The 16,038-nt window shown below is 45.5% G+C and overlaps 2 protein-coding genes and 1 long non-coding RNA gene across 9 annotated transcripts in view; 2 read left to right on the top strand and 1 right to left on the bottom strand.

Moving 5' to 3' along the window:
- LOC124471292 (NACHT, LRR and PYD domains-containing protein 12-like) overlaps positions 1-16,038 on the top strand; it is a 1,476,309-nt gene that overhangs the window by 1,344,608 nt on the left and 115,663 nt on the right. The gene's annotated exons all lie outside the window — the stretch shown is intronic.
- Positions 1-16,038, top strand: part of LOC124471307 (NACHT, LRR and PYD domains-containing protein 6-like) — a 332,215-nt gene that overhangs the window by 201,493 nt on the left and 114,684 nt on the right. The gene's annotated exons all lie outside the window — the stretch shown is intronic.
- LOC124471408 lies at positions 4,366-5,713 on the bottom strand. The gene is made up of 2 exons (XR_006956539.1): positions 4,839-5,713; positions 4,366-4,639 (listed from the first exon to the last, which is right to left on the bottom strand). It is a non-coding gene; the product is annotated as an uncharacterized LOC124471408 (long non-coding RNA).

Consider the following 16,038-nt stretch of genomic DNA (forward strand, 5'->3'; position numbering starts at 1 on the left):
TTAATAAAATATTTTAAATAATCATTTCAGGAAGTCTGGTGACTCCTCAGGGAGGTTTGCTTCTCTCTCCCTCACAGGACTGAGCTCAACTCAACATAGTTTCTCTGCCACTTGAATTCCCTGCAGTAGCCATTACTAAACCTGTACAGATATACATCCGTACATCAGACAATAACACATTACCACTCTTCTCCTCCCTCTCTCCTTTCCCCTCTCCTCCTCTCCATCCCTCTCTTCCCCTCTCTGGATGGATGAAGGGTTGAGAGAGAGAAGGATGAGGAGAGAAAAGGGAAAGAGAGTGGAGGAAGTAAGAGAGAGGGGTAGGATAGAGAGAGGAAGAAAAGGGGAGGTTAAATGGAATGTGGAGGGAACATGAGGAGGATAAAAAGATGGATGTATATGGGAGCAGATCCCTCACCACTCCTGTCCCCTCCCTCTCCCCTCCTCCTCCCTTTGTCCCTCCCCCTCACATCTTCTCTCTCTGCTCCTTTCATCTCGTTTCCTCTTCATTCTATCACCCTCCCTTCTCCTCTTCTTCTCCACCCCACGCCTTTCCCCCTCCCTCCCTTTCCTCTTCTCTGATCTCCTCTTGTCCTCTCCTTCTGTCCTCCACTTGGTTGTTGTTTGTTTTTATACTCTGAATAAAGGGGAACTGTCTTGAGGCAAGTAAAACAGTTCATTGGTCAGGTCCTTGGCCTGGGTGTTGTTCACAGATAGGTGTGATTATGAATGTAAATGTAATTTATAGACTGTGGTCTTAAAAGGTTATACCTTGGATATACTTCATAATATGTGCACACCACATTGTGGTTTTTGTTGTTGTATATTACAAAACATTTGATACCAAGTTTGACTGACTTATCATAACATGAAAGGAAGTTACATTGAAACATCTAATTAAATTAACACAGCAAAGAAAGAAGAAGCATACATTATTTAATTAAGCAGTATTGTCTTTTAGAGATTTTGTGAATCCATTAAATGTCTGTTTTGGATAAATCCTGTGTATAATCCAGAGTTTCTCTGGAGGAGAGAGAGGTTGAGGAAGGTGGGCCATTTGGCCTATTTCTTCTCCCCACCGAGGAGTCAGTGCGTCTGTATCAACCCTTTTGAAGCTCCTCCAGAAAGACAGTGGCATTGTGAGAGGTGTCATAGACTGCAAGATCGGGGGTTCTTGTGTTACTGTAATGTGGTTTGCACTCTGCACTACACTAGTTTACTCATGATGGACAGCCACTGTTTGACGAAGCCCAACCGTGCACTGGAGCAATGCATAACACATAGCAGCGTTTGCAATGTAAATTGATTGTTCATATTTTATGGAATTTTAAGATAAATGTGATGATCTGTTTACCCAGTCTTGTGTTTAAACGTGTTGCTATTGAACCACAGTTGTATACATTTACATTGTTATGGTCTGTTGTCCTGCAGTCGTCCTTATGTCTATGTTGAACCCTCCAAGACGTATTTTCATTGTCCCTGGAAAGACGGGACAATGATCACTGTCCTCCGCTCTCTCCTGTCCTCTAGTCCTCTCTACCTGTCCTCCTCTCTCTTCTCTTGTCCTCTCCTCCTGTCCTCCTCTCTCTCCTCTCCTCTAGTCCTCTCCTCCTGTCCTCCTCTCTCTCCTCTTGTCCTCTCTACCTGTCTGCTCCTCCCCTCTCTTCTCTTGTCCTCTCTACCTGTCCTCCTCTCTCTCCTCTTGTCCTCTCCTCCTGTCCTCCCCTCTCTCCTCTCCTCTTGTCCTCTCCTCCTGTCCTCCCCTCTCTCCTCTTCTCTTGTCCTCTCCTCCTGTCTTCCCCTCTCTCCTCTTCTCTTGTCCTCTCCTCCTGTCTTCCCCTCTCTCCTCTCCTCTTGTCCTCTCCTCCTGTCCTCCCCTCTCTCCTCTCCTCTTGTCCTCTCTACCTGTCCTCCTCTCTCTCCTCTTGTCCTCTCCACCTGTCCTCCCCTCTCTCCTCTCCTCTTGTCCTCTCCTCCTGTCCTCCCTTCTCTCCTCTCCTCTTGTCCTCTCCTCCTGTCCTCCCCTCTCTCCTCTCCTCTCTCCTCTCCTCTTGTCCTCTCCTCCTGTCCTCCCCTCTCTCCTCTCCTCTTGTCCTCTCCTCCTGTCCTCCCCTCTCTCCTCTCCTCTTGTCCTCTCCTCCTGTCCTCCCCTCTCTCCTCTCCTCTTGTCCTCTCCTCCTGTCCTCCCCTCTCTCCTCTCCTCTTGTCCTCTCCTCCTCTCCTCCCCTCTCTCTTCTCTTGTCCTCTCCACCTGTCCTCCCCTCTCTCCTCTCCTCTTGTCCTCTCCCTTCTACCCTGTCTTCATAACAGTTATTCTGCCTGGCACAATAATAAAAGCACTGTCATACCTGTCCCCCCCTCCAGCTCCCACAGAGTAGGAGTGTATCTGGACTGGCCAGCCGGCACTCTGTCCTTCTACACCATGGGTGTCAAACTCTGGCCGCGGGCCAAATCTTCGCGAGACCAAATTACTACTAGAGCTGGCCCGCCGGTATTATACAGCGCATTCACCGCTACGAATCCCCTAATGCTCTGCTGTCTTCCCCCTGTCTTCTGCTGTCTTGCGCGCCAATCAGGATAGGACCCAGAAACGCTCATTGCATTACGTCGCGAGCTACTGAAGCACATGAGAATATTAGGAATTCAGTCACAAATTATTAACTACGTTGGCCTTCAGGCAACATGTTGTTTTGGTTCTTCTGAATCAACTAGTTACCGTAGACACTACCCGAATGTAGGCTACTCATCACGTAGTAGCCTGTATATGTAGTAATATTCTACCCAAATAACAGTACTGAAGGTGTCAAATGTATTTGTGACCAGCGTCCACGTAACTTTGTGAGGTTTCTATGATACATACATTTGTATTTTATGTCAAACAAACACACAACACTCATGTAATGCCCTCATATTGTCTTTATTATGTGATAGCACTACACATGTTGGTGTGAAGTTCTATAAACAATTATTACATCTAACATTCAGGTCATTTTGGAGGTTACTTGGTTTGGGGTTCATCCAAAACAGCTGGTTACCTGTTAGGGTTACCATGCCATGATTATCAGAAGTAGGATCATGTCTGTGCCCACGTTTCTATATCATGCCACTTATCATAGGAGTCAATCAATTCAAGTCATTTCACACAGTACTGTACAGCACAGTTGAGCGAGTATAAATGGGGCAGGTGAAAGGTTCTTTTCTCAGTAGCAACGGAGTCGGTTTATGGTTGCTAGTATTTAAACAAGTTAAACAAAGAGCAAATATGGATCCTCAGAAAGTCCAAGAAATTGTTTCACTGAAGTTGAAGAACATGTATCCTCCAAACGTCACCAAAAGTGAAAGATCCCGTGTACAACATGCAGCCTTTTGGTTTCATTTGCTTTGCTTTGCTCAGTTATTTCCACTAGGAGGTGATATCGTCCAAGCATTAGCCCACAGCTTTGAGTCATATGAAAGCGAAATGTCCACAAACAATCCACTGGCAAGATGAGTGCTTCTCCGGCATAATGAAATGCATTGCATGAAATAAGTGCAGGCTAGTGAATAACAGAGGGCTATTGCACGAAACCAGGTTAAGGGATTAAGTCGGGATATGCAAATTATCCTGGATGAATTTAGCTTTGAGTTGGTTGCACGAAAGCAGGTTGAATTAAACCCAGCCAAGTAACCATGGAGATGTATTCTTTGCAGCTAGCCTACTCCCGAGCAGGCTAACAGCCAGGCTAAGATTAAGTCTGGAGTCTCGTGTTAAATCAGCTGCTGCTCATATCCGAAATAAACGTTTTTAACCGTTATTTCGCTGTCTTCTGAATGTGTTCTTATTTATTTTTTATTAACATGCATTACTTGTCACTATTGCTGTCACGAGTTTAATTTAAACCCTACTATTGCAGTTGTTTAGAAATGCTTGATGAAGTTGCCACTGTGATTTCAATGAAGTCAGTAATGAAGGCGATATAGCCTACACTGCTCAAAAAAATAAAGGGAAGACTAAATTAACACATCCTAGATCTGAATAAATAAAATAATCTAATAAAATACTTTGTCTTTGATTCCATTGATAATTGGTCATTTTTGGGTGATTTTGTTGTCAGCACATTCAACTATGTAAAGACAAAAGTAGCCTATTTAATGAGATTATTTAATTCATTCATATTTAGGATGTGTTAGTGTTCCCTTTATTTTTTTGAGCAGTGTATAAAGTCCCATTCACCTGTGTTTCTTACTGCACCATGGCATGCCCATTTCTGAACTAAGTTTTGGATGAAGAAGCATTGATATTGAGACGTGCTTTCAGACATGAGAGGTTAATACATTGTTTTACAGATATGCTTAAGTGTGGATTGAAGTCACGTATTTTTCTAGTTTCTTTATCTCCAGATACAGTTTCCTCAGTGTTTTCTTCTTGATTTCAATACCAAGGTCTAGATCCTGGAAACTTTTACCGACAGCAATCTGTGCATCTGCCAGCTCAATTAGCTTTTTCAGATGTTGAGTAGAGACATCTGACAGTTTGTGAATTCTATAAACCACCCATTGATTAGCACAGCAGGAATTGTGCATGATTTAGATTTCCTTTAGCCCATACTTACTATGTTGCCAGGCTGGCTGTCAGGCTGTAGCCTACTGCGTCTGGATCCTGTTACAAATATATATTATGAGTGCTATATAACTGACTTTTATTGTATAAATTGTTGTGTGGTTTGAGTTGTATATTCTCATGTGATGCCTTCTTGCTGCATACAAATTGCCCTTCTGGAGCAAAGAATAAACTGATCTGAAATGACTTCTCATCCATTACGGGCTAAATATGCATTTTCATACGATTTACATGATACCTCAGGCCTTCTGGAGTACAGTGACACAGTCTCCTCATCATCAGCTGCAGAAGCCCCTTCCCATACTGCAGAAGTTCCTTCCCCCTGCCATATTGAATATAATTTGTGTTGACAGGATGTACCAAGCCATGTGCTTTTAATGAATAATACTCACTGGATCTTTGTCTGGTGGCAGGAGAGTAACTGTGTTTTAAACCAAGGAAGGCCTGTGAGGTAAGGGATTCAAGGTGGGACAGCTACTGACCACCTGCAGAAACTGCCCTCTTCATACAAGGTACTTGCAGTCCTTGTGTGTCCAGCGACACAGTTACTCTCCTGCCACCAGACTGTAGCAGAATATGTAGCAGGCATCTTGTAAGTAATTTGTACATACCATTTACAAACTGTTAAGGCACTTACCAGCCTGGAAAATGTTTTTATATTTTATCTTGACTTGTTGCCAGGATCTTTTTTATCCAGTCATGTTTGTTCTGTATGAACATAATTGTAGAAATACATTTAGAATCAGACACCGCTTATAGAGATTTGTGTATGGTTGTAAAACATATTCTTACATTGTGAATAAGGGTTTGAAATTAGGCCTAGTCTTTAGGGGACATTTCCCATTAATTCCTTCTGCTCACTTTTAAGGCAAAGTGGGATAAATAATAATACATTTTATTTACACATGCTTTACATGGTAGGCTACTCAAAGACACTTTACAGTAAAACCAGCACATTTAGCACATAAACACAGATACAGCAATACAACCAATACATAAAACAAGCATATTAAAAGCAATTACAGAGTACAACTTTCTTAGTAAGTAGATATTTTTCAATCATTACGCTTTCAGTCGGTCCGCGATTGTCTGCCAGGCTTTTCTCTCTGTCTAATAACATTTACATTTTATATGCTTCACTATGCTTCAATTTCCGTAATTAGTTGCTGCTTATATCGGGTGAAAAATATGCTGCACGCGTCTTCTCCATTTCTGCATCAGTCAATCTGTGATCAATACTATGGTCTATTTAAGAAATCCGTGAAGGTGCACTTATCCCAACTATGTACATCTGAATTGACATAGCTTCACCTTCTCATCCTGGTTTGGCAAAGGTGCAAGCGAATAAGCCGCGATGAGCGGATCACACTAAGTCCAGCTGCGCTTTTTCAGTTATCCTGGATTTCTTTATTCTACTTTTGTGCAACAGCCCCCTGGAATGGTGTGGAAGTACATTGTGCGTGTTTATGTAAGTAACCTAATATTCAAATAATACGTGTGTCAAAGTGAGACATTCATGGGAGCTGTTGACAAAGAGAGAGAGAGAGAGAGAGAGAGAGAGAGAGAGAGAGAGAGAGAGAGAGAGAGAGAGAGAGAGATGCTGTTGACTGATCCTGTCTCTCTTAGCGCAAGGAAACACAATAGATCCAATGCTGGTCTCATGTCGCTGCAGGCCTGACCTAGTGTCCATACAGGTTCTGACTTTGATCTGCCATACATGTGGCGTTATTAGAAGGTGTGTATGTGTAGGGACATATGGTTTGGGCAGACATTGCACCTGACTACTCACCTGATAATGATAATCAGCAGAGTCCAACCTAAACATTAACACATGAAAAAATAGCTGAAAAGATTTGTATTCAAGAGTTTTATTACAATGTCAATAACTGAACTTCATCTTCAGCCCACCTACACCCAGTAAGGGTTCAGTGTTGCTTTAAAGTTCAAATACAAAAGATCTTACTTTGGCACATGCAGACAACTCTTTCTCTGCCAGCCAGTTGACTAAGCAGGTGGCGCTCTCTACTGGTGAATATCCTTCACGCAGCCAAAGCAGAAAGCCCTGGAGAGAGCTGTAGTGATCCCCCGGAAGAAAGCTTTGAAAGACTTTTTCTTCTTCTTCTTCTCCTTTCTTCCAGCAATGGAGGACTCCCCAAGGTCTGGACCTGGACAGGAAACACAATCACACAACAAGGTATGACATCACACAGAACTTCAGCACTGTGACCTTTCACTTAAAAATAGTGTGTGTGTGTGTGTGCATATCTGTATGCTTGTGTGTGTGTGTGTGTGAGTGTTTGTGTGCAAGTCTGTGTGTGTGAAATGGTGGGAGAGCCAACTATAGTGGGAAAGCCTAAATGAGCAAATATGCAGTCAGGATCTCACGTTCAGCGCTAAGGGGAGAAACTTTGTTTGTCTTGAATATTCTGCTTGTCTTTCTTCCCTTGGCAGCCACATTCTGTCCATCCTTAAAGAAGGTCTTCTCTTTCTTCTGGGAAGTGAGAACAAACACACAGATTCATTGAGATTGTCACATGTCGTCCTTTCTCATCGCTGACTCAGCTCAGGTCAGTTCTACCTAGTGCTAGTGTGTGGTGTTCTTTTCAGCTTACCAGTGTGAACCATCTCTGGAGGACGGGGGTGTCGGTCTTTCCCAAATGATGTCCCTCTGGGCTAGGGGCCTGATCCATGGAGCCCCTGGAGGTGGAGGAGCTGGTGGAGGATTTGGAGGACGAAGGAGAGGAGAGAACAGAGGTGGAAGAAGAGGAGGAGTAGCAGGACCGGGAAGTGGAGGAGGATGAGAGGCAGTAGGCGAGTCTGCTGGCCTTTTCCAAGCCAGCAGACTCCATCTCAAGTCTTTCATCCAAGCTTCTGTTGCATGTGAAGGGGCTGGAACTTCCACCGGCCTTTTCCAAGCCAGCAGAGTCCTCTGCGCTCTCCTTCTCCTCACAACCTGTTTCCAAATCAGGAGACTCACCCGACACGGCAGAAGGGCGCCAAAACTCGGCGTGACGGCAGATCACCGTGGCGACGTTCTCGGCCATGCAGACGATGCCTGCCCCTCCCTGGAGGGCGGAGTGGACCTGGGCCCTGTTGCTATCGGAACAGAGCATCAGCTCAGCGTAGGTCGCATCAAACATGGCGTCTAGGGCGTCGGCGCCACCGAAGAGTGGGTTCTGGGGTTCGTGCTCCAGGACGAGGCCGATCCCGGCCTGGTTCCAGAGAAACCAGCTCACGTCTTGGAAGAGGACAGACTCTATCTCCGAGTTGGTGGGGGTGAAGCAGGAACGAAGGGGCCCCTGGAAGGCCAGGCGTCCCACCAGCCTGTGTAGCAGGTCATGCAGGGTCTGGTGGTGCAGGGCGCTGGGCCGGGGGGGCATCAGGACCTTCTCCTGGATCAGAACCTCCCCGGGCTGGAGGGAGGGGGTCTCAGAGGGGCTCACGGGTAGAGAGGGATGATCCTGGACCTCCTCAGGGACGCCTGCAGCTCCAATATCTTCATCCTTCTCTTCTTCCTCGATCAATGCACCCTTGGCAATTGTCTGGCAATCTGACCCTTCTTCCTCTTCGTGGAAATCATCAGGGTAGTCAGCGTTTTCGTTTTCATCCATCTCAGGCTGTCCTACTTGCTGGCTGGTGAGACCTGACTCTGGATCGAGACTTCCGGTTGTCACTTCCTGCTCTTCAGAGGAGGAGCTGGCTAGGTTACAGACCCTGGCCATGGCTTCAACATCAAGGCCTGGCACAAGAAAACTAACTTTTAACTACACTATTACTATTATAGCGATTAACCTTACTTTTTTCATATCATATTTTGTCTGTTAACTACAATACTATTATTATAGTTATTTACTTGAACTACACTGTCATTCAGCAGATCTCAATACTTACAAATCTTTCTTACAATCGCATGTCTTACAAAAGCATAGTTAACATTTTTTATATCTAAAGGTAAAAAAATGTCTCTACCTTTGCGGACAACAACCATGTTTTCTTGTGGGTCGTTGCATGTCTTGTAGAGGTCACTTCCCGCCTGGGTAGTCAACACCTCACAAATGGCCTCCAGCGCGCGCCTCTGATCCTGGCTGCAGGAGGGCTTCAACCTGCTCTGTGATCTCCTACTACCCTCAACCCCATGCCTGGGGCCCGGCGTCATCCCTCGGGACCAGTCCAGGGAGGGACAGTCACTGCTGTCACTGCTGCTGTCACTGCTGCTGTCACTGCTGCTGTCACTGCTGCTGTCACTGCTTCTATCACTGCCGTCCGAGGACGCATCGCTGCAGGATGCCCGGTGGTCAAGAGGAAGGCATTCCTGATTCCTGCTGCTCCTCCCACTGTTGCTGCTGGCTTCCAGGCTCCTCCTCCTCCTCAGGGCATCCAGCTCCACAGCAACGTCTCCTAGCAGGCTCTGGCTAACACACTCCACCACCATGGTGAAGGTCTTACTTCCAGGCTGCAGGAAGTCAGCCACCTCCACTTGCCCAATCAGCTGCTGGGCTGCGTGGAAGTTCTTCAGGACGTTGTGGATTACGTTGCAGGCCGTGGCCACACTCTGGACCAGGGAGGCCTCGTAGGCCTTTTGGGGCTGGTCCAGGGAAGTGCCTCCTTCTGTGGGCTCCATCTCCTGGAGGAAACCCCCCACCATCCTCACCAGCTCCAGCTTCTCCTCCGTGGGGACCACGCCCGGGCTCTGGAACAGGGCGTGGCGGGCCAGGATTCCAGAGAGGCTCTCCTTCAGGGAGCAGAGGGTCGGTGATGTCACGCGGCTGGGCGGAGCCATCGCCTCCTCCATCTCCTCTGCCTCCGCCACACTGCCAGTGAGGAAGGAGGCCATCTCCATCCTCTCCCTTGTGTCGGCAGACGAGGATGTCCTCCTCTGTGGGCCTATCAGAGTCCAACATCGGAGGCCTGCCACCCAGCAGCCTGCTCTGGGGCCTGGATCCCTGCCCTCCTATCAGCAGAGGGTGGAACCTCTCTGAGATCATTCTCAGAACACCCTGGGGGACGTAGGGGTGGGCAGAGCCCAGAAAAGAGGCCTGGTCCTGGGGAGAATCAGCAGGGTTGAAACATACCATCCCAGTCAGAGAGCCAGTGACAGGCCTGGCTGGGGACAGTAGCCCTGCGGAAGAGGACCTGTCACTGTGGGAGTCACAGCTGCTGTAGGAGATGGCGGCGGACAGCGGGCGGCCATCTTGGTCTTTGCGGATGTGGAGGACCTGGTAAAGGGCCATGGCGGGCCGGACCACCTCGTTGGTCACCTTGAGAACCCACTGCATGACCTCCTTCGAGCGCTCCTGCAGCTCAGCTACGCTCTTGTTCTGGGAGGGAGGGAGGGAGGGAGAAAAATATGTGATGTGGCAATTCAGATACAAGTGGTGATTGTCAGACTGAGTAAAAGCAATTCACGTAAACATTTTATTTACCTTTCTCAACAGGACCCTGTTGATGATTTTCCAATGACTGTAACGAGAACAAGAACTGACGTTTGACATCACTTCACAGTACAATGACAAGTGACGACACATCGTAACATTATTCTGAACAGGACAATGGTCTAAAGGGGAGCGTTTGGAAGAGCACTCACGGATGTGACATCATGGCCTCCAACACAGAAAGCTCGTCCCCAGTCTCCTCCAATGACAGAAGACTGGGCGTGGTCTCCCGGGTCACGGGGTCATTCAAGGTCGAAGGTGGAGAAGAACCTGGAGACTGCACCTCAGGTCGGCATGGGGACAGAGGTGGAGACGGAGGTAGAGACGGAGGTGGAGACGGAGGTGGAGACGGAGGTGGAGAGGAGTATGCACTCTCCCTTCCATCTGGTGTGGCTCTGCAGCCCAGGGGCCCGAGTGTTTCAGAGGCCGATGCTCTGATTGGTTCCACTGGGCGAGAGGAACTTTTGATTGCTGGAAGAACACCTAGAGGAAGAGCAGAGTCACAATGTGATTGGTGGATCCCTTCTCTTGACAGAAGGTGATCATTTAAATGTTGATACATGAATGAACAAAGACTCACAGTAGCTGGTCTGGGGGATGGGAAGCATCTTCGCACCACCAGTCACCTTAAGGCAAGAAACAGACTTAGCAAGGCACAGTAACAGAGCCAGTATCAGAGATATAGGAGAGGTGGAGGAAGATAGAGAGGAGGGGAGGAGCCTGGCTGGAGTCTGGAGTACCCAGGGAGGTGGATTAGGGCCTTCTACTCACCACCATGCCTAGTCCTGCCAGCTCGTCAGCCAGGGCTGAACGATAAGCAGCTCCAGCTTCTTCCACAATCCTCCAAGACTCTGGCAGGGGCCCCTTGTTGGCCCCTGTATCCTTCTCAGCTCCTGCAGCCTTCCTGGTAGCCTTGCGCTTGCGGCTGGGCTCTGGGCATCGAGGAAGCTTTGGCACCAAGTTCTGACATGATTATATTGTTGTTATTGCACTTCTACACTAGCATATAGTATTTGAGATGATGCTGATATTAACTGATAAAATATAGAGTCCCTTGGCTCCACTCACTGAAATACTGTCAGACTTATTCACTTCTGAACCTTTATTATCTACTGTTCTTATTAAATGCAAAACTATTTGTATGTTGCTTTTGATCAATGTGTCAGACATGAACAAAGTGTCAAATGTGTTGAGTCTCTCCAGGTATGTGTTCCCTCATATATCTATGTTTGTTCCTACCTGGAGGGGTTTGTGAACTTCTGAGAACAGCAGCTTCCTGTCTGATAACAGCAGCTTCCTGTCTGAGAACAGCAGCTTCCTGTCTGAGAACAGCAGGGAAGGAAGTTTCAGCCCCAGCTCTGGCCAACAGGGGGGCAACTGGACGGTAGCGAGACAAGCAGGCTAGACACGCAAACGCACACACACAGACACACACACACACGCCACGTAAATATACAGACGTTTGAAAACATACATACACAAGCACACACAAACATAAGGAGGAGTGAGAAGGGTTAGCAGGGAAATACAGCGAGTGTCTTGAACAATCATTTTATTTTTAGAAAAATAAATATGACTTTTACATATGAAATATGACTATGAAAAAGATCTACAGTATTAATCACGGTAAGTTGGCTATTTGTGAAACACAACTGTCAAACGCACAAGTAGCCTACTGAAACAATTTAGACAAATCTAAACAACTAAGTATTCTGTCGATGTTCGTCGACAGTCTAAATTGTTTTATTTACTTTAGGTTTACTAGACTTACCTTCTGTTTAGGCCGCCAAAGTTTTTTATGTTTTGGGAAGTCATCCATGTTTCTTTAAAGATGATAATCTAGGAAATACTCAAATAAATATAAATGTCCACAATAAAAATACATTTCCACTAAACTTTCTAATGAGGAAAAAGTAGTCGCTTCTTGCCTGCATAATGACTGATTTGATTTTGTAACGTTCTTATAACTTTGTAAAGTGCGTCACAATCCCTGTCTGCCTGATGACATCATAATGTCACACCACTCCCGACACAGACAATGCGTTTTAGACAGAAAGGTGACATTCCTATTTGATCAATAAACCCAGTTTTCTTGCCATCTATATGTTTCGTGCCGCATTGGCGCCACCTAGAGGCTGTATGAATAAATTAACCTGTGGGAGTATGTCCTGGGCCCAATAGACAGAAATAAACAACCATTCCTACTCATTTTAAGTATTGGTTAAGTTATTATCAACATTAGGCCTACTGTCTATACAGACAGACTTCAGCCCCTACACCACACATAACAGATATGCCAAAGCAGTGCTATTGTAGCACTTGAACAAGTGTTGGCTGAACTGTCTAAAACAGTAGTAGAATTGTTCTAATATATGTTTAGTTGATTTAGTTACATTGGATTTAATTGTCTGTACATCTCCGCCAAAAGGTGGCGCTGGTGCGGACGAGACACAGAAAAAAGAGAGCACGGCACAGGTTGAGTGGTTCGAAAAATGCTTTTCTTCAGTTTGGCAGTTGAAAGTATTACTGTGCTCTGAATGTTGCTGTATGTACCTGTTGGAGGTAATAAAGAGCTCAACTTTTCTACACCCAAGTGTCTTGGAGTGGTGTAACACTATACGTACAATACCATGGTCGTACTTAAATACTGCTTAAAAATACTGCTTCCCAATAACAAGCAACTGAATAGAGTAACTGTAACAGTAATATAATAAAAGTAATAATGATTGACATTTAATCGATTGAGACCTGTGCTCGACAGATTGTTTGGTTAAACAGGAAATGTGCAAGGACATTTACTTTGCGTTTGACCTTGTCTAATAGGCCTTCTGCATTTGAGGATTATCTGGAACTATCATGTGATGTCCTGTCGATATGATTAACGATACTGAACACTGCATTCACCTACTGATTTGTTTTTTTAAATGACAGAACTAATTATTTTTGTCGATGTTTCTCAACAGTCTAAATTGTTTTATTTACTTTAGGTTTACCAGACGTACCTTCTGTTTAAGTCGCCAAAGTTGTTAATGCTTTGGGATTTCATCCATGTTTCTTTAAAGATGACAAACGAGGAAGAAAATAGGAAATACTAAAATAAATGTACATTTCCACTACACTTTACCAACGAGGAAAAAGTAGAATCAAACGCTTTTCGCTACTTGTCTACAGAGCATCAATGACTGATTTGATTGTGTAACGAGTTCTTATAATTTGGTAAAGCGCGTCACAATCCCTGTCTGCCCCATGACGTCATGATGATATGTCTATAAGTACACCATGGATACCAAGCGCCGTCTCTCCCAAAACGATGCGTTTTAGACAGAAAGGTGACATTTCTATTTGATCAATAAACCAAGTTTTATTGCCACCTGTTTCATGTCGCAAAGGCGCCACCTAGAGGCTGTTTGAATAATGCTCTTAAACTAGCAGCGTTATTGTTGCCTACTTGAAGGACTTCGAAGAATAACAAAACCATGTTTCGTTTATTGTTGGTAATTCATATTAAGTATTTTGTGCACAAACTTTCATCTGAAGTAGTGGGGTGTGGAAAAAACAGGTTTCTCAACAGGGGGTGTAGACCATACATGTACAACATATGTTATTCATTTGAAAGAATATTGTGTTTGGTATTACAACCATGTCATCAATACAAAGTGGATAAACCAGCTATATTTTCCAGGTATAAGGAGCTTTGCAGTCGAAGGTAATCAGCCAGACAACCTCCTTACACCTCCAATCACTGTCTTGTTGTTGTACATTTATCTTCTTAGACTCTATGAATAACGAAGTGAGACGTTGCTTCTATTTTGACGTTTTACTGAAATAAAAGAGTAGCCTAAAATACAGTGTGTGCTATGTGCTTGCTCAGCAATAATCAACAAAATGGCCTTCGCGCCAAAACATAAACCTTTGCATGTATCACGTACATTGCATGTATCACGCACATTACACTTAATCAGTGCATCTTGGTTAATGAAGTCCCAATCAATACAAATCCCAAATGACATTTTAACTGTCTGTCTGTCTGTCTGTTTTTAACCAAATATGTATTTCACACATGAACTGTCAATCTTAATGTTAACTTATTATTAACCTTTCTTTGTGAATAATCTATTGTAACAAATAAATTCTCAACATCCTCCCCCCCATAAACAACAGTTTATGCAATTTCCAAAGGATACAGAAGCTGGATGGGCCTTCGCAGAACAGTCCCTGAACTGGTGCGAACTGCACATGACCTCACAAGACCATCACGACCTGGAAACAGTTCCTCAATTCTTCCCAGCCTCCAGCTCTGCCTTGGGGTGTTATCCTCGCCGATGAGTGCAACATCTCCGACCTTCAGCAGAGAAGGCTGTGGGGTGTCCGCCAGGTGATGCCCTTCTCTGAGAAGAACTCTCGTAACTGGGGATCTTTAATGCCTTTCCAGAGCTCCTTCAGATCCTGATCGGCTCTCTTGAACGTCTTGGCATTGTCTGAATAGATTACCTTGCATAATCCTCTTCTTGAGATGAATCTTTTCAGCGCTAGCAGGAAGTTCTCTGTGGACATATCTGAGACCAGCTCTAAGTGCACTGCTCTGGTTACAGCACACGTGAACAGTGCTATATACGCCTTGGTCATAGAGCTCTGTGCCTTCACATAGAGTGACCCTGCGAAGTCCACACCGGTGGTCTCGAATGGTGGTGACTCTGTTACTCTGTCCCTTGGCAGTGGTGCAGTAGTCTGCTGTCCAGCCTTTGCTTTGAATTTCTTGCAGAGTACACATCTGGAGACAACCTTCTTCACTACCTGTCGTGCCCTCAAGATCCAATATTTCTCTCTTGTCTGCACTAAAGTGTCTCGTACACCTGCATGTATTATCTTCTCATGTTGATACTGCACCAACATTTCTGTGAATCTGTGGTTGTTGGGCAAAATCCATGGGTGCTTTTCTCTGTAAGAGAGATCAGAATGCTGGAGCCTTCCTCCCACACTGAGCAGCTCATCTTCATCCAGAAATGGTTTTAGCTCTCGGATTCTGGAGTCAGTGTTGGGGCATTTTCCTGCTCTCAGCAGATCAACTTCTGAGCTGAAACTCTGGTTCTGACTCACCTTTATCCAATGTTTCCCAGCTTCATTCAGCTCTTCTGCTGTCAGTTCACCACTCATTTTTGTGCTTGAGCGGGTGTTGGTGATAAACCTCTTTATCCAGGCTGTCACCCGGAGCACTGTTTTTAGTTTGCTGTACTTCTCCAGACATAAAACAGGGTTTAAAAGGTCTAAGTCTTGATTAACAAGCTGTACAGCAATCTGGTATTTCGATCTGAGTTCAGACCTTACCTCATCTTCCTGAACATCTTCCTGAGTGCTCTCTGACTGATCAGGTGACATCAGAACACAAGGTCCACTCCACCACAACGTGCTCTGCTTCAGGTCCTGCACAGTTAGGCCTCTGGTGGGAAGGTCAGCTGGATTCTTTTTCCCTTTGACGTGAGACCATGACTGGGGGTCAGTTAGAGACTGGATTTCTGTGACTCTATTCGCTACAAATTGTTTCCACCTATAAGCAGAACCACAAATCCATTGCAGCACTATCATTGAGTCTGTCCATAGTCTGAGTTGTGTCTTGTCTAGCTGCAGTGCTTTCATGAGGGTGTTCCCCAGCCTGGCTGCTCTGACAGTACCCATTAGCTCCAGGCGCGGCAGTGTCATCCTTTTGAGTGGAGCCACTCTGGACTTGGATGCAACCAGGCTTATGGTCACTTCTCCTTCCTTTGTCTCTCCTTGAAGGTAAGCAACTGCACTGTAAGCTCTTTCACTCGAGTCACAGAATACATGTAGCTTTAACTCTTGACCGTCTTGCTGTGGCATGTGTCTTTTGTACCATCGTGGGATTGAGACTTGGTGCAGTTGAGGAAGCTCTGAACACCACTGTTGCCATTTCTTCGTCAAATCAGGCGGCAGTTCCTCGTCCCACTTGAGCCCTCTCTCCCACATCTCTTGGAACAAACACTTAATTCT

This window comes from Hypomesus transpacificus, chromosome 9 (assembly GCF_021917145.1).
Source record: "Hypomesus transpacificus isolate Combined female chromosome 9, fHypTra1, whole genome shotgun sequence".
NCBI classification, from domain to species: Eukaryota; Metazoa; Chordata; class Actinopteri; order Osmeriformes; family Osmeridae; genus Hypomesus; species Hypomesus transpacificus.